The sequence below is a fragment of the Leuresthes tenuis genome, unplaced genomic scaffold (genome assembly GCF_036924035.1).
Source record: "Leuresthes tenuis unplaced genomic scaffold, fLeuTen1.0.hap1 SCAF_9, whole genome shotgun sequence".
Taxonomy (NCBI): Eukaryota; Metazoa; Chordata; class Actinopteri; order Atheriniformes; family Atherinopsidae; genus Leuresthes; species Leuresthes tenuis.
The window spans coordinates 6,366,681-6,394,327 of record NW_027325363.1 but is presented as its reverse complement, the minus strand read 5'-3'; the positions used below and the strand labels follow the sequence as shown (position 1 = coordinate 6,394,327).

The 27,647-nt window shown below is 42.0% G+C and overlaps 1 protein-coding gene across 2 annotated transcripts in view; it reads left to right on the top strand.

Annotated features, from left to right (window-relative positions):
- Positions 1 to 9,983: 9,983 nt before the first annotated feature.
- LOC140314029 (sodium/calcium exchanger 2-like) overlaps positions 9,984 to 27,647 on the top strand; it is a 151,230-nt gene continuing 133,566 nt past the window's right edge. For both annotated transcript variants that reach the window (XM_072392045.1, XM_072392046.1), the window contains exon 1: positions 9,984 to 10,212. The gene's annotated coding sequence lies outside the window, so the exon portion shown is untranslated. The remainder of the gene's footprint in view (positions 10,213 to 27,647) is intronic.

The window sequence follows — 27,647 nt, the reverse complement described above, 5'->3', positions numbered from 1 at the left end:
GTAACTTTCTGCTGTTGTTTCTGGCTGGGCTTGAGTTTGACTTGACAAGCTTTCAGCATATATATATATATATATATATATATAAATATACATATTTTTTTGAGAATACTGAAGAATGCTCTGGACAGTATTTGTCAGGACAATTTGTTTTGGATTGATACAAGAATAGATAGAATATGCATTTGCATAAAACGAGCATATTTGTCTGTTTCTTTGTTGATAGGAAATATCAATAATCCTTATAATAATAATTAATAATCCTTTTAGGTGCATTTAGAACATGAATTGTGTATTTATTTTGTGATTAATCATGAGTTAAATATGGACAGTGATGCGATTAATCACAAATCAAATCAAATGTATTTATATAGCCCTTTACAATAGCCTAAAGGTACCCAAAGGGCTTTACAATAAAGCCATAAAACACAAAAACAATACATAAAAACACATTTTTAAAAAGTGCTGTAACTCTGCAGGGTATTAAAAGACTTCCAGAAGTACATAGAAAGGACCTGACAGAAAGAGTACAACTAAAAAAGCCGGACCGCCCTCGTCAGAAACGAGCGCCAGCCTAAAAAAGTGGGTCTTGAGCTTTAAAAATAAGCAAACAGAGCAAAGGATAAACCATCACTACCTCTACAGTAAAGGTACAGGTGGACTCTGACTATTGGATTATTCTTCCTCGATGTTTAAATGATCAATTTAGATGTGTTTGCACTGTATTCAACAGGATTCTCTTAGTGCTTCACATTGGACTGAACCTTCAGCCTGACAAGCAGATAAAGAAAGTTTGTGAAAGTTTTTCCTGTTTCTGTTGCAATACAATCTGTCATTTGAATGGATGTGTTTTACATTTCTGTAAAGAAAACGGGAGCTGGACCCGTTTTCGTTGCCTGGACCGCAGGATCCTCAGTGAAAATAAGTGTTTATGTCTGGGTGTTGCGTTTCCAAAGATGTCGAGTCAAGCTGGAGCAGATTAAAACCCACCATCAGCTACAGAGTCATAGGACTGAATGCTGTTTGAAGCTGAAAATCTGATAGTGGGAGCTTGGCTTTAGGGAATCTTCTGCAGAAATATTATGAATTCTGACAAGTTCACAAATTTCAGAGCAGTGCTGTGAGTCTGCCAGCATTTCTCTTCTTCCAAACCTGATTTTCATCTCAGTGCTGCTCTGTTCTTTGTCCTGGTTCTTTCCATTTTTAGCCGGCTGGCGTGCAGCAGACAGGCCATCCATGATGTGACAGAATGTATTCATGCACACAGCCGTGTTCTGCTCTCATTACTGTAAAGGAGTTGTGGTCTTACGTTCCTGTTGTCTGTCTGTCTTCCTCAGCTCATTGTGGCTCTCGTTGCTCGTGGTGAGGTGCCGTGACATGTTCAAACATTGATTGATGACTCCATTGTCACACCGATACACACTAATTGTCTTCTTGCCATCACCACATAATTTCCTTCCCTCCTCCTGCTGTCGCCTGCTCCTTCTCAGGCTTGTTCTCACCCTGCTATTAGAATTTTCTCACTCTTGTTTTTTTTAATCCATTTCTCTCTCGCTTCTCCCTTTCCTGATGGTCATCCCTTTCGGTTTTAGCCTCCTGTCTGCCTCTCTCTCATCTAATCTCAGGCCTCGTCTCCCTTATTCCCCTCTGTCTCTCATTTTACTCTTGTCTTTCACATCTGATTACCTTTCCTCGTCTCGCCTCACTCTCCTCCTGGAAATCTCAATATGCTCAGCCAGTCTGAACAGACATAATTTACACATTCTGCCTAAACTGAGCTGAATCTGAGTCACAGCAGCTTTCTCAAAGCCCTAAAACGACTGGAGCTCAAAATCAATAAGCCATTTTCCCCCGCTAAATTGCCAGATTCAACATTTTTCACACATATTTTTACACTGAACCGAAGTTGGACAATTTGATGCTGAAACTATCTTGAGATTTTAAGACAGTAAAAGCTGGCAGAAGATCTATAAGCATGCACTGAGTAATAAATGGAAACCCTTATGTGCATGACCTCATTCTGTTTCAGTTATATTTATATCTAAACTTTTTAGGTGCAGTGGTTACCTGAAGTTTTTGGCCCTAAAGTGAAGCCTTAAGTCTTGTCGGAGGTTTTCTGTGTGAGAGCAGTTCAACCGTTTGTGTCAGATTGTTTGATCTGTGCTAAAGTAAGAATAATAAAGGGGTGTCCTTCAGAAGGAAGAAGCACAGATTTGTCTGCAAAAATACTGTAGTTTGTGCAGGGATGCTACAGGACATCCTGGGGTCTGGTATGTTTGCTAAGTGTGTATATATACAGTGTACTTGTTGCTTGGTACTCTCAGTGCTCTGGTTATAGTCAACCACCTTTGTCAAACCAGAGCTGCCACACAGGAAAAGATCCTGTCCTGCTCTTCCTGTTGTTTCTCACAGATAAACTGATGATAAAATCAAGGATTTGAGATTTGTATGTTGTTTCCAAACTGCATGGGCTAGAATCTGCTTACAGCACAGATTTGGACCTTTGTCTGTCATGTGGATTTCTACCTGACAGCTTTTACAGCGACCTGTCAAGGAGTGACAGCCTGGAAATTCTGTTTTCTTTCTTTCTTTTAATGTGATGCTCTCAGTCCCAGATTGCTGTCTGTATTCAGACTTTACTTCTCTGCCTTCAGCCTCTTGTTCTAAACCACCAAACATCACATTAATTAATTACAATTAATGATTAATGATCACACCCCGCCTTTCGCCCGATGACAGCTGGGATCCAGCCCACCCGCTACCCGATTGACGGTATAGAAAATGGATGGATGGATTAATGATCACAAGTATAAATTTGTCTCCAATGCAGTCACATTTTCTTTCCCATAAATGATTCTGAATCAGATGTGTTCGATATGACATAAATGTATTTATTATGTACAAAGATGTGAAAAAGAATGAACAACCTCTATCATTTTTACCCTTTCATGCACGAATTATGAAAGCCTCAGTCAGGATTTTTTCCCCAAGTGTTTTTATTATCCTTAGGCAGAAAAGAACAAATTATTATAATTATTATTATTTTTACACCAGTTATTTAAGGAGTTACTGAAATGTCACATGGAATGGACATTGTGCATCTGAGCAACAGAAAACGTGATGCTTTAATGTCCACTTTAGTGGCCTATGTGCAACTTTGACAAAAAAACTATATTTTTATTTCTGACCACTCAAGTGGACATCGTGCATGAAAGGGTTAAGGTTTTAAAAAAATCATCTGGTTCTTACCAAGTCTTAAAATCAGGTAAATACAGGCGAGCAACAACAAATTACATGTTACACTGTGTCTTTGTTCACTGAAGAAAAATGAAGTCAAAATGTTGAGACAGTGTGTGAAAAACTAAGTCTTACTATTTCAAAGGCATTAATAAGATAAGTAGCAGCCAGGTTCTGCTTATCAAATGCACTTTAATAATCAATCATCAGTCAGTGTGAGCAGTTCCATAAGCTCTAGTTTTGTGTTAACATGGTGCCAAGGAGGAAAGACATCAGCAATGATCTTAGAGAAGCTACTGTTGCTGCCCATCAATCTAAGAGGGGTTATAAGGCCATTTCCAAACTATCTGGAGTCCATCATTCTACAGAGAGAACGATTATTCACAAGTGGAAAACATTCAGGACAGCTGTCAACCTTCCCAGGAGTGGACGTCCCAGCAAGTTCAGCCCAAGGTGAAGAAGCCCAGAGCTACATCTCAGACTCTACAGGCCTCAGTTAGCATGTTAAAGGTTAAAGGTCATGACAGCACAGTTAGAAAAAGACTGAACAAGGATGGCTTGTTTGGAAGGGCTGCAGGAGAAAGCCTCTTCTCTCTAAAAAGAACATGGCAGCACAGCTTAGGTTTGCAAAGCTGCATCTGAACAAAGCTCAAGACTTCTGGAACAATGTCCTTTGGACAGACCAGACCAAAGTGGAGATGTTTGGTCCTAATGCACAGCAGCACGTTTGGAGGAAACCAAACACAGCATATCAGCACAAACACCTCATACCAGCTGTCAAGCACGGTGGAGGAGGGCTGATGATCTGGGCTGGTTCTGCAGCCACAGGACCTGGGCACCTTGCAGTCATTGAGTCCACCATGAACTCCTCTGGATACCAAAGTCCACTCTTGAATATTCTCTTATGAAAGACAAAACTGACTTCTTTGTTAAACTTTCAGGTTTGATGTTCAATGACGTTTTCGCCTGACTCATAATATTTGATTAGTCCAGTTATTGTGCAGGCTGTGTGTGTTCCTGTCTCCTAACACAATTAAGAAGTAATTTCAGCCTGTTGCTGTTGCACAGACTGGCATCTTAGGAGACTTGACTGTGAGCCTCCAGCCTGATTTAGAGGACTTTGCTGCAGACTGTTCTGATGTCAGCCAACAGACCAGCAGCATAAAGAAAAAGTGAAGATTTCCTGCTGATGAAGCTTTGAAGCAAAAAGCCTCCACAGCAATCTTTATGACCTCCACCAAACAACAGCAGGAGTGCCAGCTGAGTGATTTCCGATGTGAATTATCCATAATTTCACTCCCACTTTGTTCCAAATGATCATCCTTTTTTATTGAAATGCATTTGCTTTATATCTATCTTTCTGTCTTTTCTGTCTGTGTGTCCTTCGATTTCCCCGTGCTTCCACTTTTCTGTTTCCAGACAGATCTCCAGTCAGCCATCTTCCACCCACTCACAGCTCACTCAAGCTGGTAAGGCTACTTAACACAATTTAATTTGTTTTCTCAGCATGGTGTGGGGATGTTTCTGTGTGTGGCAAAGACAAGAAAAAAATACCAAACACACTGGAATGACAGAAGAAAGGCTTCACGGTATCTTGAGGCTGATTTAATTTAGATGTAATGCACCACACAGAGGTTTTGGTGGCTGGAGTGAAGATGAGGATGCCTGCTCATCTATTCTAAGGTGGGTGCAGACACACTGAAGCAGGAACATTGGAATTGCTCTGATGGTGCAGCTTTCTATCATACTGGAGAAAGGTTGCCACGTTTCTGACTCTGCAGCAGCTACGAGCTACGAAAGAGGTGGAAGTGATGATGCTTATACTGGACAAAAACATGTTTACTTAAGCCTAGTTTAAGATTATTATCCTGACACGCACCTCCAAAAAATCCAAATGACGCAGAACTTCGAATGCTCAATGATGGCGCTGTTATAATTGGCTTTGTTCTTAGACATTATGTATTCATATTCTGTATTTTACTAAACAACCTATGTTCTTAGTTTGTACTTTTCCCCTCTGCTCATACTACACTAATAGATGACCTTAAACCAGGGATGTCGAACTCCGGTCCTCGAGGGCCGCTGTCCTGCAGGTTTTAGATGCTCCCCTGCTTCAACACGCCTGATCCAGATTAAATGGATCTCTTCGAAAGATTGTTAAGTTCTGCAGCAGCCTGCTAATGATGCATTGATCTGAATCAGGTGCGTTGGAGCAGGGGAGCATCTAAAACTTGCAGGACAGCGGCCCTCGAGGACCGGAGTTCGACATCCCTGCCTTAAATGGTCCAAGACTTTAAGATGGCATAACTAGACTAAATAACTGGGTCAGATGAAGCTTCTCTGTCTTGTCAGACTGAGACACGCCTAAAACAACACTCACACACACTGTTTATCACATCTAAAGAACACGAGGAGGACGGTGGTTGGCCTGCTCATGCCACTAAAAACTGGACAATTATACTCGAGTGTGAGTACAACTTCTGTGAGATAAAGCTGAATATAAACATGAAATGTTTCCGGATGTTTCCTACCCTCACCTGTGGTCACGAGCTGTGGGAAGTGACCGAAAGAACGAGAAGCAGCCGAAATGGGTTTCCTCCGCAGGGTGTCTGGGCCTCCCTTAGAGACAGGGTGAGAAGCTCAGTCATCCGGGAGGGGCTCGGAGTAGAACCGCTGCTCCTCTGCATTGAGAGGAGTCAGATGAGGTGGCATCTGGTTAGGATGCCCCCTGGACGCCTCCCTGGTGAGGTGTTCCTGGCACATCCCACTGGGAGGAGACCCCGGGGAAGACCCAGGACACGTTGGAGAGACTATGTCTCTGACCTGGGAATGCCTTGGGATCCCCCCGGAAGAGCTGGAGGAAGTGGCCGGGGACAGAGACGTCTGGGTTTCTCTGCTCAAGCTGCTGCCCCCACGACCCCCGGAGAAGCGGCAGATGATGGATGGATGTGTCTGGATATCGGGGCTCGGCCTGACAGATTTCCTGCGGGAGCTCCATCACTCCGAGTCCAGCGCTGCCAAATACTTTACATGTGACCACTAATAAATACTTAGTTTAACTTAAGACTGCTCCAGCTTGTTCTTGGGCTTCCAATGAAAGAATCGGGCTAGCAGCGTCACATCCTATGCTGTCGGCGTGACGCAGAAGCTTAAACTAGGCTTTAATACCGAAACCGTCTAATCGTTGAATGTGTAAAATCTAAGTTGGTCCACAGCATAAAAAGTAGATCCCTCACAATTTCAGCTCAAATCTAGTAAAATCACTATGCTTTATGGGTTATTCAGTCATTACATCCCAACCTCTGCCTCTCAAAATCATATCTATTCTGTAACATGAAACTGTCACACATGTGAAAAATGATGAAATTCCACATTTTGAAGACTTTGAAACTGTTTCATGCCCACATTTTGTGGAAATTAGACAAAAGTTCTCATCTTTGGATCTGTCCTGTACCACAGTCAAGCTTTATAGTGATATCACCATGTTTTTCAGTGTTACAGTAAGGAACTTTAGAGTTATTTTTGGCCAGGATCTGTCCTTTGATTCTCACATAAAACAGGTTTCGTGGACCACCTTTTATAATGAACGATTCTCGAGAATAAATGACTGTTTGTAAATGTTTGCTGGAACAAAAAATGAACATTTCATGAATGCAGAACAGCCAGGTACAAAGCGAAGACACCAAAGCGTAGCGTGTTCGTGGGTAAATTCAAAATAAAAATGACAGCCATGACATGAGATGCTAAACATTTAGTCTTAAATGGAAGTACCACAGTGTCCAATTACCATAAAAATCAGAAGGGATTTAATCCCCAACACATAATGAATAAACTGTCAAACGAACATCGGAGCCGGTCTTCATCCCACATCTGACACTGATCAACCATGACTTCCCCCTGTGGTTGTGTGCTCTCCTCCCCTGCCTTGAAATTATTTAAGGATGAACTTGTTTTTTAGGAAATTAGAAATATTTCACTGCTTCTCATTCACATTGGTGTCACAAAGGCGCTCACGTCCTCGACCTCATGGGCTACAACCCGTTATTTATCTGCTGCTGGCGAACCCTGTGCTCACCGACAGCGATACATGTATAATTTACCCCACTCTGGTTGTGTGCTTCAGCGCATGTGTGGGTTTACATGTGCATTTTATAATCCCCCTGAAGTAGATGTCCTGCGACATGATTTCACCCAGAAGCCAAAGGTCAGTGGCTTTATATGCATGGATGCGTGTGATTTATATAGCAGTGGAGAGGCTCATTTTGTTTTCAGTGTTATGGTTTCTTTAAGCTGTGGGGCTCAGATTGCTCAGCTTTTTCCTCTATCTGGTATCCTTGAACTCTACATTAATAACAAAACTCAGGGTTGCTTTTTGCAGGTGGATACAGATTTGTGTCATAAAGTCTTGTGTCGTGTTATGATGTTAATTACATTTTTTACTCAGACTTCTGCTTCCATTACCTCAGATGTGGCTTGTGTCCTGCTGAATGGGTGGGATTCAGTATGGTTGAATAGTGAAAAACGTGACCTCATATGGATGCTTCTAATCACTCTTCAAGTCAAGAAAGGATGTAAGAAAGAATTCACACAAGGATCAAGAATCAATGATAATCTGACCAAAGGGGAAAGCATTGAAACTTTTTTACAGAACTGCATTATTTATTTTATGTGGTCTTAACACATTGGCAGTTGTATTACTTCATTACTTTGTTTGATTATATAAGAGAGAAAGAAAAAGCCTGAAAAGTTAAATATATCGTACATATCACATATATCACAGGCGACACACAGTTCTGGTATTTCACAGTTATTATAACTGTGTGAAAACAACTGAGCATCCTCTCCTTAACATGTAGAGAATTCTTCCAGCTCATGTCACGGCAGCCATTTAATACTTCCAGGTAATTAAAAAGACTGTTTTGATGCTACGAAGGCTTCATTCGCACCTATGAAGCATGTCTGATCAGGCTTGTAGAGGGATTCAGGTCAGGGTAGCCAACCAAAGAGTGATTTGGTGTCTGTTCTCGTCAGACTGCTGTAATCAGGATGGAAAGGTTTCATTAAAAGATTAAGGTTGTCACTCAGAACTTTGTACATAGCTTTGTGGTGATGATTTGTATTGTATTGACCCTCCAAGAAGACAAGAGGACACAAACCATATCAGCAGAATGCCCAGAACATAGCAGAGCCACAGAATCCTCTCAGTTTGTCATGAAAGGCTCAGGTTTTGGATTTTTATTCATTTAAGGACACAAATTAAGCTTATTCTTGTATGTAATTGGTTCAAATGGACAGAAACCTTCCAATATATAAATAAGCACTTCTAAAAGTAGTGAGTTTCAAGGTCCCAGAGGTTTTGTGTTCTGGTTTTGACTTTATCTTTCTTACATCTTGTTCCAGTTTCCTTTTCTGCCATCAGTTTACTTCTTGTGTTTTATTCTGTAGAGCTTGTCCTCATCCATAATTTTTACCTGCTGTGTCACACCTGGCTTTCAGTTACTGATTCCCACACCTGATCCCTGTTTGTAATCATCTCCCTCAGTATAATTCTCCTTTGTTTAGCAGCAGATCCTCATCTTTGCTTGCCCTCAGTCTGTTTGTTATTTAGCACTTTGCTTTTCCTGCTTTGGAAAAGCCATAAGTTAGTTCTACATAAGGCCCTTGTTTCTTCACCTGCCTGTCTTCTGTCTGTAAGTCCTGTGTTTGGATCCTCTTTCTACAATTTGTAAAACACTTGAAATGAAAGATATTACCCTCTGTGCCTGCATCCGTGAGATCTGAATGTAAACTTATTTTAGGCCCTAACTTTGGGAAATGGTTGATCTTTAACTCTGTATATTTGAAGTTTAAAGCTGTTGTGTCACTGCTGTGTGAAAACACTTTTAAGGATTGAGCCGTCTACAAGCCAGCTGATAAACCACTTTAAGGCAAGATTAAAGAAACTTCCATTAAAATAACAAATAATCTGGGAAGGGGTGTGCACATTCAGAAGAAGAAGAGGAGGAGGCAGAGTTGTGTCTGAAATAGCTTCACTTGGACTGTGGGAGGAGTTTGCTTGTCTGACAGAGACTGATTGACTGTTCTTGCTTGGTCAGCAGGCAGAGCAGAGGCTGAAATGTTGCATTCTGGTTAAGTAATTGGTCCTGCTCAATACTCTGATGCTCTCATCTCTTCAGTTATTACCTGAGATCATGTCAAACTGTAGAACTTACTAATATTAAAATGTAGATGTTAGTGTTGGCCATTAAATTGTGCAATAAGATGTTTAATAATTGAGCCAAGAAGGCTACAGAACATTCTTCTGTTTGCTCTGTTACTTCTCCTACTTTCCTTTTAATCTATTTTCTGTGTTTCCTTATATTCATTTATACCTAATCTGCTTTATTTACTCTCCTCCATCTCCTCTCTTCTTTTCATTTTTTAACTTCCTAAATTTATCTTTTAAACCAGCCCTCCTCTCTTCTGCCTCCCACTTTATTCCACTCTTTCTAAATCACATTTCATCTCCTTTGATTCTCAATTTCCAGCAGATGTATTAAGTTATTGCACCACTTCTTCTTCATCGTTCCTTTTTGTTTTTGATTTGTTAATTTCCTCTCTTCATCCAATTTTGGTGCCGTTGCTGTTTTCCTTTTGACTTGTGCCCTTCATCTCCCCTTTAAGCCTCCTCGCCTCCAGGCACACATCTCCTCTCCACATCCATCCGCGCCCCCGAGGACAACCCGCGCTCCTCGGCACCCCGCCCGCTTGCGCGTTGCGCGCGTGTATTTGTGTGTGCGTGTGTGTGTGTATGGACCGCAGGGAGGGGTGTATGTGCGTGTCTGTGTGTGCACTTTGCTGAGTGTGTCAGGCTGAGAGACAGAGGGAGTCGAGCAGCGGGGACGGAGCGCAGCAGCGGACAGTTTCCTCTTCCACTCTCATCCTGACATCAGATACTATGCTTACTGCTTCTGTTGCATGCTGGCAATAGAACAAAAGGTAAGAGGCATTTCCTTTACAGTTCTTATCTGTTTGTGTACAGCGTGCGCGTGTTTGTTGTGCGCACTTGCTGGATGCGGGCATCACAGGCTGCTGATTCTGTCCGTTTGCGACCATGTGGAGCTGAGATCGTCTCACTGGAAGTGCTGATGGGGCTTCAAAGCCTGTAGATAGATTGATTAGGCTTAATGTCATAATCGATAATGTGTGTCTCTGGCGGGGGCATAAGAATCTCTGCTTTGACCGACAGCTGAGAGCATCTTTGGAAGGATTTCCAAGCTGCGCTATACGCAATTTTGTCTATCCTCCTTCAAGCATCTGTGTCTCGATTAGGGGGGTTGCGGGGGTGCAGAAATCAAGCCTCCAGTCCGGCGCGTTCATTATAAGTGCCTCCGAGTTTAATGAGTTATGACCTGAGTGGCCCCAGAGGGAGTCAGCGCGCGGGGAGCGTGAGCGCCGGAATTGTGTGTTGTGCTCTAGCGCAGTGGTCAACAACAAACTGACATTTGTGCTCAAACTGTCTTAACTAATCCAGAGGAAAAGTCAATTTTAACATAAGAACACATTTCTGATTATGCTTTCCATTTTTAAAAAACGGGCAACATTTCACGTGACACGAACACAGCTGTGACCCAGTCGTCTCGGTGCCGTTTCACTGGCGTGACAGTGGGCTTGTAGTAAATCCGTGGTGGTGCTGCGCCTGTGAAGTTCTCAGTGAGCAGAAAGACACATTTATGGCTGAACCTACAAAATAAAGCTGCTGCTAAGCAGACAAAAGTGAAAGTGGACGTGCGCGTGTGTGATGGATTTGGACGAAACCATTAAGTCTGTACTCGTTCGGCGTTGCTTCTCGTGCACTCGGATCCCTGTTTACAGCTAAAATATCTTTTTAAATAAATCTTAAATACGAGCTCCAATAAGGACTGTTTTCCATATTTTTAAAATATCTGACTCACTTATTCTAATTCCCCACCCTCTTCCGGTTTCTTCGGTCTTTCTCTGTCTTGACGCAGAGTAGTCAGTCCGTGCTGGGCTTCCATCCCGAGCCTCCAACCTCCCCCATCCAGCTACCATTCATCAAACTGTGATCCCTCCTCCATTATCTCCGTTTTAACACACGTATTTACTTGCAAGGTCTTTCCAGTAATGTTGCGTAACCCGCGCTGAACCCGACTCCTTGTTTTATCACACATGCTTGGTGGGAAGTTTCGGCTATTTATTATATTGCACTCCACTCTGAAAGCTCGATGCAGATCCGTAGAACACCGAGAGAAATCTCTGCACATGTGATGCATTGCTTGAAGTGTGACTGCAGTTTTAATGAGGGACGCCGTTGTTAGCAGCCTGACTGCAGCATCCAAGATGTTTGTGCGGAGTAAGTGGGATCCTCCTCCCCTTCAGCTGCAGCGGGGCTTCCCTGGGCTTTTCCCCTCCCTCCGTCTTACAGTTTTTCAGGGGCTTCCCTTGTTTTCCCGGCACTTGGCTTTAGCCGATCCCTTTCTCTATCTGTCTTTGCCCATGAGGCAATAACTCCCCTCCCGTGAGTGAAAGAATCTGACGCAGCAGCAGCAGAAACAGCAGGTCTCGTATGTTCCGGGACACTAGGACTTGATTGGATGTTAATGTCGTGGCTGATATATAAATATATGTATTCATTCCACGGTTGTTGTTTATAAGAAGGGAATATTTAATGAGAAAAAAGCCATGTTTCATTATCTGAGCCTCTGTTTTCTGCAGATTGATATTTGCTTCTGCATCCCTTTGTCCAGCGAAAACATATCAGACGTCTTCTGAGCAATATCCAATTACTCTAAATGTTGTCTAATGGATTATTCATTACAATCCATCTCTCTTCCTTCCCTCCATTATCTCACAGCTCTTTCTCTCCTTCACTCCCCCCCCTTCACCTCTCTTCCAAGCTCCCTTGGCATCTCCTCCTATCCCAACATCCTCTTCATCTTCTCTCTCTCTGCATTTGTATCACGTTTCACAACTAGGCTTTCAGCTGTGTCCGTTTCCATAGCTATTTAGAAAGAGACGTACATTAAATCCCTGTTTTCTGCTTCTTTTAAACTTTATTTACCCTGAGGCTCCTAACCTCAAACATTTACAAATCACAATTGGGAACTGCACAGGCAAAACCAGTCCTTTAATGGTGGCTGCTGACAAACTATGACAGAGACTTTTCACATGTTTCAGTCCAACTCGTCTGCTCAGATCATCTATTTCAGATCTGTTACTTTATGTTTATGCTTTGGTAGAAAGCTCCATTATGAACCCCCTCCAAGCTGTTGTACTAAAGCGTTTAAAAGATAAATTCAGTGTTTTTGTAAGCAGGAGGTACCAGAATAAAACGCACAGTAGGTCACAATAACATGAAAAATTCCATCATTATGCTGTCTTGCAATCCTCAGACACAGTTTGGAGAGGGTTATGTTAAAGAATACTTAGAAGGTGACTGATTGAATCACATCTGTGTGCCATCATGGGCTTCAACCAATCAGATCACACAGCCAGTTGGTGGCCTGCAGCTGTAATTAAAGGATGATGGTTGTACTTCTGTGTTCTGGTCTGGAGGCTGTCTACATTAATTTTTATGATTCTGATCTCATTAATCCCCAGAATCCAGCTGTCATGGGAGGTAAGAGTAAAACGGCACCAACAGTCCGCTGAATAAAAGAATATTACAACACATTCTCAATACCAACTCAACACAAGCTGAACCGCTGCTTGTTCGAGAGCTCTTTACTGTCATTTTCCAGTGAACAGCGAGGTGCAGGAGACTGCTGCTTATCATCTGCAGCGGTAACTGCTTTCAGAGCACCCTGAGCTTTCAAATCAACGCTGAACGCTCCTGACAAAGTATCAGTGCGTGAAGAACTGGGACGAGTTGATGTTGAAGCTGTATCTCGTTTTAAGTGGGGTTGTATGTAGTGCTTTTGAGTAGTGAGGAAGAAGGAGAATGTGATGTAAAACCATTATACGGTTGTAAAAATGTCAGGAAAAAACTGGCATTGCTGCTTGATCAGTGAGTTCTGTGTTGTGGAAAGGCACAGGTATGGTTTTCTTAGTGTTTCAAAAGCTTCAGTGCTGCAATTTCTAGCCAAGTGATCTACTTCTTTTATTTATATATATATATATCTCCATTAAGTGTGGTTATAAAAACGGGCAACATTTCATGTGACACGAACACAACTGTGACCCAGTCGTCTCGGTGCCGTTTCACTGGCGTGACAGTGGGCTTGTAGTAAATCCGTGGTGGTGCTGCGCCTGTGAAGTTCTCAGTGAGCAGAAAGACACATTTATGGCTGAACCTACAAAATAAAGCTGCTGCTAAGCAGACAAAAGTGAAAGTGGACGTGCGCGTGTGTGATGGATTTGGACGAAACCATTAAGTCTGTACTCGTTCGGCGTTGCTTCTCGTGCACTCGGATCCCTGTTTACAGCTAAAATATCTTTTAAAATAAGAGCTCCAATAAGGACTGTTTTCTATATTTTTAAAATATCTGACTCACTTATTCTCATTTCCCACCCTCTTCCGGTTTATGCATTATGTAAATGATATATATATATATATATATCATTTACATAATGCATAAACCTCTAGTTTCTTTCCCTCACTGATGGCACTTCCTCAGTTTCTTGCTCTTGGACTGTTTGAATAAACTTTTTGAATTGATTCTCTGATTATAATAAGACATTTTAGAGTTTTAAAGTTTAGGCTGTTGTAATTATGGAAAATCCCCTCTACTATCTTCTTTTTAATCTGCCAAACGATGCAGTTTGAAAGTGCGTCTCTGCATTTATTTTGTTTTGTTCGCCTTGGTTGGAGAGTTTTCTTGGAACGATTGGTTTATACCCAAAGACAAGCTTAGCTTCCATGTTCCTACAGTAGCTCAAAAGGGACAAACTGGTTTTAGAGCAGGCCTTCCATGCTGTTTACAGCCACTAAAGTTTTTCCACGATGCGGACAAAGATGAGGTGAGGTTGGTGGTCTTCAGTCGGTTTCACTTTTTAGTTTATGCCTCTAGATGTCACTAAATCTCACATTCAGGTCCTTTAAATCTGGTTCTGCCCTAATAACCAGCAGTGTGAATAAATCCCGTTAATAAACAAGGCAGCAGCATCAAACCCCAACCTCCCCATTGGAAGTAAACACAGACTGCAGATTTATTAAAGCAGAGCCTTTTTCCTGAGGGATTTGTGATTGTACGATACATCAAATAACAAAGAGCAAAAAACAGAGGAGGAAAACAACATTTATCTCTGATATCAGAGCACCAGTTGCTCTCTATTTTCTCTTGTCTCTAATGATCAATCTTCCTCTTCATTCTTTATCCCCCCCTCCTGTCTGATTGCTCTCGTGGGACACATGCAGGACTGTTTCCGTTCCTCCAGTCGCTCACGTAGAGCCTCTTCTCCCAGTTTTTAATTACACAAATGATCTGGTTGATTGCCTGTCTGAGTGGATTGGGGAGATGCAGGATCATTAACGGAGACCAGGGAGTTTACTGTTGTCGGGCAGAACAGTTGGACAGACGGCGCTAACTCTTGGAGAGCACAAGTTTGCAACTTCTTTCCTTCATCTGAAAATGTTGGTGCCGTTGCAGAAGCTTCACAAATTGTTATGCAAGAGGTTGGTGAGCAGCAAATAAATGAACAATGAGGCTATTCTTGTGAGAGCAACTTCAGGGTAAAACAGACCGAGCCTCTGCAGCACTGATGGCTGATAAGAGCCTCGATAGAACAGGCAGAAAGCAAATGTTACAGATCAGATGAAAAGAGCATTTAGGAGAGAGGAAATGAGGGTTAAAAGAACAAAAGACCGTAAAACAAACCAAGCGCCTCACACTGAGCTGATCTCCCTTCAGAATTAAATCATGGGTTTATATTTTAATATCGCCTGCAGCTCTTGTAATTTTGTATGTGCACGACAAACATTGAACAGAACTGTGCAGAACCTCACTAACATTAATAATGATCTGCACTGAATGCAAACCATTGTTTGATGATTCTGTTTTTCTTTTGGGGAAGATTTTTGTAGTAATGCATCAAACAAAGTATGACAGTGATACCATCTTTACGCAAAGTAGCAGGTTTAAGTTGCTTTTTCACACCTAAAAAACCAACGCTGATTAAACCCTAACCTACCAACCATGAACACAGAGTTATGCCCAGTAACCACCAGGTACCAAGTCTGTAACTACAGCATTAAACGGTATCCTACCGGTTCCGGGGGGCCGCAGTTTCTCATATGCACGACTCTCTACGATGATAATGGTATGCTAGTTTATCAGTTTTGACTAAACCACAGATGTCAGGTTGAGACGGTGGGACTGAGAATGAGCTGCCAGCTGTCTTGTAGGCAGATGAAATCAATCTATTTTTTTTCCGTGAGTTGCTTCTGTCAGTTTCAGTGCCTCCATGGGAGATGTTATGGCTGCAAAATGAGTTTTGAGTTGCTCGATTCCGGCAGCCCAGAGTGCAGCACCCTCATTGAAATGTAGTGCGTGCACTCAGGTGTTGCTGGTCTGCTGGTCCTCTCTCAATTTCTTTTAAGAATAAACTATCATGCTGCAAAATGTAAAATTCTAAATATATCCAAATATAATTCAGAACAGCAGCCCTGTGATGGACTGGAAACCTGTCTGAAGGAGGCTGGGAGAGGCTCCAGATCCTGAATATGATAAAGCGGCTGTGGGAAATGAATGAAGAATAAATAATGAAAAAAAACCTCTCAGGAATTCTGTTCTTCTCCTGTGGAGCTACCCCAAACTCAGAATGGAGCATTGAAAGGTGTTTAATCCCAAAACAAGAGCTTCCCTAACCCTGACCAATCGGTTTGAGTGCCTACAAAGATATCACTGTAGGTTTGGATCCTCCACATTAAGTTTGACCTGCAGAGGAAGGCTGAGCTGTCTTATGCATTATGTAAATGATTTGTGCCACATGTGACCACAGTGGAACATGCACATACTTACTGTTATGGAAGTAAGATAACTGGTACAGACCGATGACACAGCTTTGGTTGTAGCAATGCCAAAGTAAGGCCTCACCTGGAGGTGAATAGTTTTATTTAACAGGTTTAACTTCTGTGGTGTGTTATGATTAAAGTAAGATGCGTTACGACATATATTCATAACGCAGCAGAAAGAGCCGTAATCCCACACATACACAGTGTCATACACTGTTGAAGCACGCGGAGCAATAAATGAATTATGTACAGTATCTGCAGAGCATGACGCTGAACTGACAGTGAGCTGCAACTCTGAGTGACTCGTCCAGCATGCTGTCTTTACAGAGTTGGTTTTGTAATTAACACACAAAAAAATGCACGTTATCGTTTTTGTGGTAAAATCTTTCAAAGACACGCTTCCTGTTGCAGTTTCATGGCTGAAGCCACATTAGTCTATATGAGTCTCTGCTCTGGCAGCATCTCCAACCTGGAAGGATGCCACTGAAGGTCAGAAACAACAAAGGTCAAAGGTCTCATGACGTCCAGCAGACCAACACACAGATGACCACTGCATCATTTATGACCTGACTACACTTGTTCGGAGGAGAATCGCTGCTGCACCGACAAGTAGCCCCTGTTTGTCTGCTATGACATCATCATCATCATCACCAGGTCTTTTTGAGATGCACGGACGCACACTTCTGTGTAAAATGTGTTATATTCCTGTCAAGTGTTTCCAGCAGCTGTGCATTCTGAGTCTTTGTGTCAGATATCTCAGATGTATAAGTTTCACTTTCTGTGCCACGGCGTTACATAACCAGCAGAGCAACTGTGAACCATTTCCGCTGATGTTAGTCCTCTCACTCTTCTGGCATCCAGACAGTCTCTCCTGCTCTTTCAAGCTTCCTCCTTTCCCTCTCTAATCCTAACACTGAACCTCCGCAGCCATCTGTGCTGCTCTCTTTGATTTCCACTGAATTAACACCTTATGTTCTCGCTTTCTCATTTATGTATGTCATTCCATAACAGCTCACTTTCGCAGTTCATGTCTTGGATTTTCCTGAAAATGTTCAAATGAATACTTTGGAGAATCATAACACTCTAGCAAATTAGTTTTTAAGTTGTAAATGTATTTTTTCTGAAGCTGGACTCTTGTTTTCACTGGTTCAGTAATCAATATAACAAATCACTTTTATTTCTGCTAGCGTTCACTTCCTTGGAATCAAGCTGTGTGTCTGAAGTATTGTTACAGCTCCATGGATGGGGCTATGAAAGGGGCCTAAGACTTGTGACTTGTTAAAGATGCTTGCCGTTCAGGAGCGAGAACGTCATCTGCCAGTCAGAGGTTTGGTGGTTTAATCTCCGGCTTCCCTGGATCGCATGTGTCCTTGGGCAAGACACTAAGCCCCACGTTGCCTACTAATTGGTGTGTGAATGTGTGTGAAAGGAAAAAAGCTCCATGTAGCCTGTAATATTGTACAAACTAAGATGTGCTGCATGAGTGAGTGTGAAAGGCTTGTGTCAATGTGGTTTGTAGTGTGCTTTAAGTCGTCAACTGGCTTACAAAAGGGCTGTATGAATACCATTTAAGACTGCATTAATTGTGTGAAAAAAGTAGAATAAATCAGATAAATCTGCAAGTTTGGATCAAATTTACAAGTTCAAGTCAATGCTGACGTCAAGGCTGAAAACAGGAAGAATAGATACAAGACATTAACATGAAGGCAGCAAGAGGACTGCAGCACTGCAGTTTCCTCCTGGATTGGTTAACAATTTGACTCTTCTGATCAGTGAGTCAAAGCGAGCATCTGCACTGGGTGTTCACAGAGGTCAGAAAAAGGTTCACATTCAAATAAAGTGACACAAGTTCCAAAAAAATGTCCCTTTCCCAGCAGCTTAGTCCTGTGTAAAAACACTTTTATGGTTTCTTTTTATTCTTCCAAAAAGGATTCTTCTAATTTTCTTGCAAATTCATGGGAAAATATGAAATATGTTATATTAGTTCTTATTTATATGATATTTTTAAAAAGTTATTTCTTCTTTTTACTTGGAAGTTGTTTTTTTTTTCTACTTCTGTTTGATACCTGCACTCTTCAACCACTTTATTAGCTACAACTGTGAGTTCAACACAGCCGCTCAGCCCCAGATTTGACTGAAAGTGTTTCCATTTTTTGTAGTCAAAGACTAATTAATGTTTAGCCCGATCATGTAAGATTCATGAACATTCGGTTAACGCAACAGTACAAAATTCTAGCTGAACCTGACAGGTCAGTCACCTGTTTTCTGAGCATTTCATCTTTTTCCGCGCTCCACCAGACAGTTTCTCAGCCTGCTTTTCAATAACTTGTTTCCCTTTACCATCATTTAATCTCATGTTCCCACACTCGACTCCTCCGCCTGTCAGTGCTATCTGTCATCTCAGATGTGTTGGTGCAGCCTGGAGGGCGCTGTAGTGCTCTTGTGTGGGCAGGTGAAGTTGGGATCAGCTCAGAGTAGACTTGAAGAACTAGATTTGAAGCGCAGTGATTGTTGGGACTCGGAGATGAAAGGCGCCCACTCGCTGACCCTTTCTTTTCTAACTCAGCATGTTCTTTTTTGTTTAACTTCTGAGCCAGAAGTTTAAGCCTCTAATTCTCTCCAATCTGTTTAATTTCCCTGGGTATTTGACTAAATTTAAAGATATTAGACAAGAAAGATCTACAGCTACTGATCTGTGAAGCAAGAGCTTACATTTGTCACAATGGCAGAGTAAGACGGGTTAGCTCAGCATAATTTAACCTGATCTCATGATAAAACATGAAATAGACACAAAAGAAAGCCATTTATTTTAGCAGATGGACACATATTTTGCATTCTGCAAGGAACACCAAAGTGTTTCAGTTAAATCTGTCAATAATCATAATCATTTAGTTACAAATGTACTAAACTTTGTAATCTAATGATGAACCGGCGGCATCAGCCAGCAGTGTCACTGTCAGTCACACCGAGGCTGCTGCAGCTAAACTCACCGATCCAAAGGGTCCTGTCGTCTTTTCCTGAACTCCTTTTCTTGTCATGGCTTATTGAGAGATGGAAGGAAACATTCTTAAGGACTTAGGAAAAGACAACCACTGAGTCTGCAGCACTGACACTTCAAATGTTCAGTAATTATTCTGCAAAAAGGTACTTAATCTGAAGCAGTCTGCAACAAAGTGGATGATGCAGGACACGGTTTTATCATTAAGACAAATAAAAAAACTCCTTGTTCGGGTTAGGGTTAAAGATTTATAAGTATATAAAAGTTTATTCCTATGTGTAGTGTTTTGTTTAGTTGTGACTGAGGGAAATATAGATATAAAGATTGCTTTGTGACTCTTATGAAATGCCTTGTTGTTAAAGGAGCTTCAAAGCTTGTGACTGCAGGAGGTTGTAATAGCAGTCGTTTTCTTTTCCTAACCATGATGACAAAGGATTTGTTTTTGGAACCAAGCAGAGTTGGTAAACCTCTGTGGATTATTTCATGCCAGGATGATGATACAGGGACACTGCTGTGGGTTGTATTCAGGAAGTGGGGACCACCCACTGATATGGTCTCACAGGTTCGACAACTTGTTTGTTCCCGCTGGTTAAAACATCGGAAAAGAACTCAACCAACATACAAAGATCTGTAACAGGAAGAATTTTTGTATTTTTGTTATCAAACCTGCAAAGCTTGGTGTTACATCCTCGGATTCAGGATCCTCTCACATGTCTTCCTCCCAGATTCAATATCTGCCAAGTCATTCCTCACTCGCCCTCCTCCTCTTCTGTCCTTCATTCCTTCTCTCCTTCCCTTCCCTTCCCTATGTTCCCACCACTTTACCTCCGTCTGTGATTGATGGGAAGCAAATCTGTCCACTCATGGATTTTCCATCTCTCTGGAGGGTTTAACAGAAGAAGAGATATTTGTGGTTAGTGATGTCATACAACTGCAGTCACTCCCTGTGTGTAAAGCCCGGCTCATTTAGAAACATGGCCTTCAGTTGTGGATGTTGCATTGCTTTCTGTTTGCACATTTTCATGCTGTGAGATGTTTACAGAATCCAAACTGATCGCAACAGTCTGAACCAATCTTTCCATGTGCCAGATATTCACTGATCCAAATCCACTGATACCGCCGTGTTTGATACTGAAGTTTATTGAAGTGGATCCTTTTTCTGCTCAGTTGCTTTATTTCATCTGAATGTTTCTCATCTTTTTCACGAACAGATTTCTGAACACACAAAGTGTCCATGTACAACAGATTGTCCTGCTCAGTTTTGACTCGAGGGAGACACAGCACCCACCGAGAAAGGCGTCATGCTCCAGGACATCACCCAACACGCACACATGAACACGCACATGAACGCACACATGAACACGCACACATGAACACGCACATGAACGCACACATGAACACGCACACATGAACACGCACACATGAACACGCACACATGAACACGCACATGAACACAGATGCACCCCACAGGTCCACCCACATACAGTCATTGGTCCAAATCCAGGAACTGTGCCACCAGCTGTCCCCTTATTGGCTGTTGTGTGTGATCTCAGATGTGTGTGTGTGTGTGTGAGAGGCTTTTCTCTTTCCATCAGTTTCTCAGACTCTTGTTTGTTCACATCACATCCAGAGCTCTGAGCTGGACGACTCTCAGAGCGACCTAATGAATAGCTGGTTGAATATCTTGTATCATAAGTGCAACACCCCGAAAAAGATCTCATGGGTTGTTTGTTCAGATCTTTTTGTAGCCTGAGAGCATCACTAGACAACCTACAGTTGTGGGATGTAATACCACTGTCATGAAAACAAATCTCTGTCTGAGCCCTGCACATGAACAGCCATGCATGTGAATTTGTTATCATGCTGAAGTGGCTGACAAAGACACCTCCGGAGGACAACTTAGAGTAATGTTACAGGACATAACAACAATAACGTCATGAACAGACACACTCACATAAAGGCAAAACAAGCAAAATAGCTCCGTATAATGTTCCATATGTGCAAAGTTATTACATGTATTTATCACAGTTAACAGAAACCCTTCAGACGCTTTGCTAAAAAACGTGCTGACTGTTACAGTTGCCTGTGGATTAACACCTTCCATCATCCCTTCCTTTGTTATCTGGAGAGATGTAGAAAGCAGAAGTCATCATGTAGTGCACATTTAAACTGTGGCCGTATCTGTGCGATGAACACAATAAGGAAAACATATTTATAGTGAAACTATAACTTTCTGTGTCAGGGAGCTGTCGTGGGACTGGGTTGTGTTTTGAATCAGCAGTAAACTGAAGAGGGTTAAGACGATGTTTTTATGTTACATAAAATGAATGGATACATTTTTTTTAATTCGGTTAGGGGTCTATTACTGAGGCCTACTGAGACACAACACTTTACAGAGACTGATAGGGGAATTATTATTGAACTTTAATGTGTTAATGCTTAATTTTCTGTTAGTCTGGCCAACAAGCAAACTGTTTAAAGGTGTCAATCAACCATTTAGTAGTTGAACACTGCGTTTTGTTCTCGTTCCACCAGCTCAGCATTGGTCATTATAATTAGACTGAAGTCCTTATGCGCGACTGTCTCCTCAAATCATCTTCACAAACAAGCACACAAGCTGGGGTTTGATATGGCTTTTTAAAAGTCATAGCTCCACTCTGTGACTCATTACCCACACCACATCAGAGCCTGATGCTGAATGTCTGTGTATTGTTGCCACGTCTTATACACGAATGCATAGGCGAGTGCGCTGCTGTGTTTGCAGTCTGTGTCGTCATGTCTTGATATTATTCTGCAGCTTGATGCTTTCTCCATTCTGCCCCAGGCAGCTGCAGCAGATTGATTTAATTAATTGAGACATAACACATCAATTTCTGCGGCAAATTGAGGTTTCAGACCCTTTTTAGCAGGGTGGTTCAAGCACAGAAAAGTAATGTTCTTTCCATTAGACCTGCTGTTACAGCGATGTTAGGATAGTGTATTTCCAGCCCCACAGCAGAGGGGAACATAGCTATACAAAATGCATCAGAACCCTGAAAACACTGAAAAGTGCACGATAACTTCTGGGGTGAAGTGTAAGGTGTTGCTGAATGTTCAAGTAAGGAAAACACATGGACATATGGTCATTAGTACAGTCATTTGTTATGTAGATGAGCGCGTTATACATGATGAAAACGTGTAACCTGTACGCTCATGTGATGTTTGACGTGCAAATTTAGAAACAAACATGCAGGATTCTTTAATTTGGATGCTATTGTGTTGATGAGGTGAGAAGTTGTTAGTTTGTCAGCAAGATAACGCAAAAACTACCTGGTTTAATTCTCTGAAACTCAGTTGAAATGTGGAGCATCTAATTTACAGGCAGAACCTGTTAAATGTGGTCATGGATAAGGATTACACTCCTTAAACCTTCCAAGTCTGAGCCCAGAGACTGTTTTTTTCCACATACAACAACAGAAAAAAATTATTATGACTACTTTAGCCAGAAGGATTGTGCCTCCATAGTGTCTCTTGGTCACTGTCTCTTTTTCATGTGACAGATAATTATTAGATACAAAGTAGCGTCCTGAAGCTGGCTACTCCAACAGCTTCATCATATGCTGCAGATTAGATGCAGACACATGCTGCAGAACCCTCTGGATATAATTATGCAACTCTGAGCTCATTGTTCTCACTGGTGGGATGTTCTGCTCCTTAGACAGTTGTAATACTGCTTCACTCTTGCAACATACCTGAGCTTAAGATTCTGTGCGGTGGAATCGAAGTGTATAATTTCTATCTTTTTATAGATTTTGCAGGTATTGAGGTGGGATTTAAAGATAAACTTTAGGCTGAAACCACAGAACTGCAAAGCAAGGAGGAGAGCTGGTAGAAAAACCAGACCTGACATTAAATAAGTATTATTATTTCACCTGTGACCCAGGTTTTTAACATTATTTGACTTATCTTTTGCATAAAAAAGATCAACGGTGAGTTGTTTACTGTCACGAGGGGCGGGTTGTTTAAACCAAGAGCTATGAAGAATACGAATGATTATTACACTGAAAAAGGTTGCAAATAAGACAAAACTGAAGGCTACAACTCAATGCAGTCTCAGCATCTACTCGATATTCTAAATAAAGCTACACATTGCACTGATCGGCTATAACGTTATAACTAATACTGTGTAGGTCCTCCTTTTTTTCCGTTAAAACAGCTCAGACCAGCCGAGACATGGATTCTATTGTTCTGCTGTGATATCTGGCTCCAAGCTGTCTTTTTTACATTCTTTAAGCCCTCATGTTTTGAGGCAAGGACTCCATGAATTAGAGCTGGAGAGGTCAAGTCAACACCCCAAACATGCTGTTGTGTTCCTCCCACTATTTTTTCTGTGTGGCGGAGCGCATCATCCTGCTTTCAGCAGCCGTCAGGGAATACAGTTTCCATAAAGGTGTGTATTCAGTCAGCAACAATGTTTAGGGAGGTGGTACGAGGCCTTTTCATGGGCCGTTTGCACCTTGTCAATGATATAAATGTGTCATCGTTAGCCCATTAGTTTTCACACCTGCCAAATAGAGGCGTCTCAGCCCTGCATCAGTGTTAGTCGGCCTCACTGAATCAGCTGAGTGATGACAGCATTGTGGGTTTGAGCGGTGCGTTCCACGGTAGGCTTGCCCATATGCCTATTTTGCCTCTGTTACTGCCTCCCTCGTTGGCTCAGAGGAGCATTACGGTGTGGATGCAAAATGTAGTACTGGCTTGAATGTCACATAGGAAAAGACTTTGAGTAACATCCAATTGAATTATAACACAAGACCACCCAAATAGTGTAAAAGAAAACAAGATTTCACAGATCAGGTCACCTTCTTCCATTGAGCCCTAGTCCAGTTCATGTTCCCTTTATAGGGGCTCTCAGCAGTGGACAAGGGTCAGCTAATCAACCCCATACATAATAAAATGCTATGCACTGTGGGTTGGATGTCCATGTTCAACAGCACCTCATCAATGTGTGCTGACACAAGCAAGTAAGCGGTTCAGTGGTGTCAGCTGAGAAAGGCTACAGCTACCATCCAGGCTGCATCCACAATGTTAACAATACAGACTTTTTGGTTACTAGCCCAGAATAGTTGTAAGTCCTGCATCAGATTTCAGTCCTTTACTACCTAAAAGCCTAAACTGGTTTCTCAGTTGTCTCATAATACATATGCATTTTTCAAATTTACCATCGTGGACATGGCTATTGTGGACATGGTATTTAAATTTTTGGAGTTTTAAACACTTTTGATACATAGACCACCTTTAAAGTTTGCAGTTTATGTACCTCTTTCATAGTTTTTATCTTGTAAACATGCATTTTGCGCATCTTATGATGTGCTTATTATGCACTTATTATGCTCTTATTATGCTCTTATTATGCACTTATTATGCACTTATACCAACACTTGTGCGTTTCCCCTGCAGGAGCAGTTTGTTTGGTTTTGTTGAGGATTTTTGGACTGCAGTGGGTTCAGAGCCAGGATCCATCTTTGCAGAACCACTGCTCGTTGTTACTGACACACAGCGCTGCCGCCTGCTGCTATTATGTCGGACTCACATCTCACACACATCCCATTCAAAGACAAACACAGTTGTAGTTAATTTCAAACAGATTTTTTTCTTTTGGAGGCGCTTTCTGAATCATGTAAACAAAGATGTTTTAATAATTTAAAAAGTACACCCACATGCACACGTACACTCATACGCCGTGATGTGTGAGCCAGCAGGAGCGATTGTTTTGTTATGCTGGTAGCATTGTGTTCGGGGTTTGCCGCTCTTATCGAGCGGCCTGCCTGCACCCGGCTGCTCCTCCTGATAACGCTCTGTTGTTGTATTCGTTTGCTCTTTTAGTTGCACATTCACAACAGTAGTGACAACTACTGTGACTTTGTTCTGGTGGTGGAAAAGAGATGAAAAGTCGTGATGCAAGAGCAACATTTATCAAATATAACTGCTAACGTTTTTCTTGTTATGGGGATTTGCTGCTTTTTTAAAAATGTTGCATCGATGCAAGCAGAACTCTCTTCTTTTTTCCCCTTCGTCGTTGTTGAACAAAACAACAATGTGACAATAAATCTTAATCTTAAATGTGCTCCAGATAAGATGCCCGTTTATTAGCACCATACATCAGCATAGCCAATGTGGAACCCCTCGATGTTCCCATATTGCTAATTTTGAACCCACTTGGGCGCAACATTCAAATGCAGAGTGAACAGTGAGCTGCAGGTTGTACCTGTGCATGCGGGACTGATACTTCACAAATGGCTGCTTCTATGTGGGGTTACCAAACAACAATGGAAGAACACAGTGAACTATTTTCCTTTGCTCTGTTGCTCTCCTGAAAATCGATTAAAGTGGAGACAGTGGATGCTTTTCATTACACTGACTTATGTTTCCTTTTTCTCCTTTTACCCACCACCTTCCCTGTTTTCAGTCCCTCAAATGCACATCATGAGACAAAGAACAAGGAAACAGGAGTCTGCAGAGCAAGGAAACGCTCATGTATCTTATTCAGTAGTCCGGTATTAAGTCATGTGACGTATAAATCCAGTGATTTAATTTTGACTTTGCTTTAGACAGACTATAGAACCACAGAGTTCTCATTTGGCAGTTTCAGCTCCTCCATCTTCGCGTCTCCTTCCCTCACAAAGAATTAAGACGTGAGGAGGCACATAAATGTTATTAAAAGCAACCAGCGTCAGACTGAAGCTGGAAACGAGGGTGGAGGCTGGAAACAATGTGAAAACAATTCAAAGCTTACTCCTGGATATTCTCAGTTTCTGTGCAGCAATTAATGAAAAAAAAACTCGAAGAACTGTGGGTGGAAAGTTTTTTGCCGATATATTACAAAAGCAAAATGTTCTGTTTTATATGCGTACAAATTGAAATGTGCACCTGTTGCCATATAAAGCATCCCTTCCCCTGCACTGTGATCTACAGAACTAATAATACAGATGCTCCAGGGTTGCAGATCAACTTTCTGTGGCAGATATTTCCAAAAAGTCTTCTCTACTTGAATTAGAAACTGTATATTTTGTTTTCTGGTGTTCAGGCATGTTAGTGATATTCGGGTGGCCTTTGTGCTAATACCAACCAGAGTTAAATGGACCATGAAGGAGGAATAAGTGAAACTGCCAATGAGAGGGGACAGAACGTTCTGGATCGAGGTAAGAGGAACATTAAGGAGAAGAAATGGATTTCTCAGAAACAAGCGAGTGTTACTCTAATTACAAAAGGAAACCTAGAAAAGTGCTGAGTCCTCGCAGCCGTGGTAGAAGAGAGAAAACTACGGCTCTATTTCACAGCCATCAACACGGGGTCATTTGGTATGTGAGGACACACGAAGCCATTACCAGTTAATAACAAAGAGGTTTGCACAGGGGAGCAGTGGGCCTCCACAGCTGAGACATTTTCCAAGTGTGACTTATATCTATATTTCATATTGGTTACTTTGTTCAGTTCACTTCAGTTCATATGGATTCTGTCCAGGCCTTTGCAGAGATACTCAGAAAAGGAGCTTTTGAATATGTCCTTGTGGAAATCCTTTAGTGGTTACTGCAGGAGTGTGGAGTTTGGGGGAGGGTAGCTGTGTCATCCAGCCCTTGTATAAGCAAAGTAAGAGCTGTGTCTGTATCCTTGGCACAGATTAAGGATGTTTGCAGTGCCTGTGGGAAAGGTTGTTCCGTTGTGTCTGACTGTGTGTGCGACATTTCTCAAGTTGTGGCCAAGGAGAGCAGAGTGTTCAGTTTAGGAGCCTCAGAATCGTGTCTCTGCTATCTGCAGATCAAGTGGTTCTGTTGGTGTCTTCAGAAAGGTGGCCCCCTGCATCACCTGGGGTGGTCTGCAGCCAACTGTGAGAATGTACGTAATGAAAGTCAGCGCCTCAAGACTGAGGCTATGCGACAACCAAAAATGGTTGATTGCTCTCTCTGAGTTGGGGGTCAGCTAGTTCATAGACAAGAGAGTTCAAGTATCTGAACATCTTGTTCAGGATTGATGGAAAAATGGAGCATGAGATGGTGTGGGTGCACTTTGATTTACTTCAATGGTCACAAGAGTTGGGGGGGTACCTGTAAGAAGGTGATATGAGTTAGCTCAGTATTATGGCTACACCTTAAAGATGGTTAAAGAGCTGAGACATTAGATGCAGGAGTCATGCTGCTTCTCCTTCACATTCAGTGTTGACTGTTGTGAAGGTTGATGCCTCCTCGTTACCTACCTTTGGAGGTTTTATGGGTCGACCTCGTTGGGAAGAAGCTCTGAAGTCTGGATGGAATCATTCAGTGCGGTTACATGAGCGCCATCGGATCGGATTAATGGTTAAATTACATTAAGACTGAGTTATTCAGTTCATGTAGACACCTTAATCTGACAAGAAAAACGAATCGGATCGGGTTACTCGCGATCGAATTAAGAGATAACTCGATCCAAACGTGCACTAAACGTGCA